At 34.2% G+C, this 1,520-nt stretch overlaps 1 pseudogene; it reads right to left on the bottom strand.

The window, feature by feature from the left end:
- LOC109347016 overlaps window positions 1-1,520 on the bottom strand; it is a 4,347-nt pseudogene that overhangs the window by 2,125 nt on the left and 702 nt on the right.

Genomic DNA, 1,520 nt, shown 5'->3' with positions numbered 1-1,520 from the left:
GATCATTGGTCGTGGATAGTAGAAATCTTCCTGCAACAATTACTTACTTAATTAACATCATGTATTTTATATTCATATCATCATCACTTTTGAGATAATTATTCTGATAGTCAATTTTTTTATAAATATTATGGTAATGCATAATTATACAACATATTTAGAATTGAGCTGTTGTACTTTTTATTCTGATAATAATAATTAGAAAATACTAATAATATTATAATGAGGTTGTGAAGTAGTAATTAATTAATGAAAAGGAACGTACAGTAGAATTAGAAAATGAGAAGAACAGAGAGTACCCACCTTGGCACATAAGTTTCTGGCATGGTCCCAATCAAGTAGGTGATAAGGAAGGGTATAGAGCTCCGTTCTAAGGGATAAAACAATGGAGTTGATAGGAGCAACAAACTTAGTACCATATAAATATGACATTGGCAGATATACCAATCGAGTATGACACCACATCCTTCCAGGGTGCATAGGAACAAAGTAAGGAACCAGCCATATCTCTGGTGGTATTGGGTTTATCCCTCTCCATTCATATAAGCCAATCACCTATTCATGTTTCATTTTATTATACCAACCAACCACCATTTCAATAATTTATATTATTACTCAAATGAATCAAACTAGTACGGCAACATATATAATAATTAAATTGTATACTTACTGAAAGCCAGAGTTTGCCCCATGATGGAATGGAAGTCACACCACCACAATCAAGAATCCGTTTTCTTGCATTTTGCATGGCTCTATCATCTATCTCTTCTCCAAGCAATCTCAAACTTACATAGCTTAGAGCTGTGCAAAACATGGTGCTGCACCCTTCTATATGCAATCCCCACCCTCCATCTATGTTTTGGTGAGTGAAGAGATAGCGCTTCATCTCTCTTCGATGCTCAATGTTCAAGATTGTATTAAGTGCTCCAGTCACATATAATCCAATGACCAAAGCAGGAAGAAGAAACAAAGGACCACCATAGTCACCAGGCCAGAAACCATCCTCACTTTGAAACAAATCTAAATAAACCCTAATCCTAACTCTAATTCACACTTTCTGGAAATTGTTTGTGATGCAAAAAAGCGATGAAAAATAACATGACACATTCTAGGCTAGCAATGTATGGAGCTTTATCCTGAGAGACATCAAAATAATTAAATTAAATTACACTGTTTGATTTAACATGTATGAATTGAATCACAATTAATGACAACAACATTAAATGAGAATATTATTCTTATAATTTTAAAAGGAAATCAGATTCAAGAGTACTTACTACATCAATCATTGCCTTCCATTTGCTGCCACAAGCTTTGCCAACCTAATTGAATTTTACAGTAAAAAAATGTAAACTATAATTTAAAATAAACTTCTAAATTTCAGAGAAAAATGTAAAGTAACACAAAACCAAATCACTCANTGAGGATGAGGAGGTGGATAGGATGATGATGAGGAAGAGGATGAGGACGAGGATATGAGGAGGACGAGAATGAGGATGAGGATAGGATGAGGATGAGGA

The sequence above is a fragment of the Lupinus angustifolius genome, chromosome LG05 (assembly GCF_001865875.1).
Source record: "Lupinus angustifolius cultivar Tanjil chromosome LG05, LupAngTanjil_v1.0, whole genome shotgun sequence".
NCBI classification, from domain to species: domain Eukaryota; kingdom Viridiplantae; phylum Streptophyta; class Magnoliopsida; order Fabales; family Fabaceae; genus Lupinus; species Lupinus angustifolius.
This window is presented reverse-complemented; position numbering and strand designations above follow the sequence as displayed.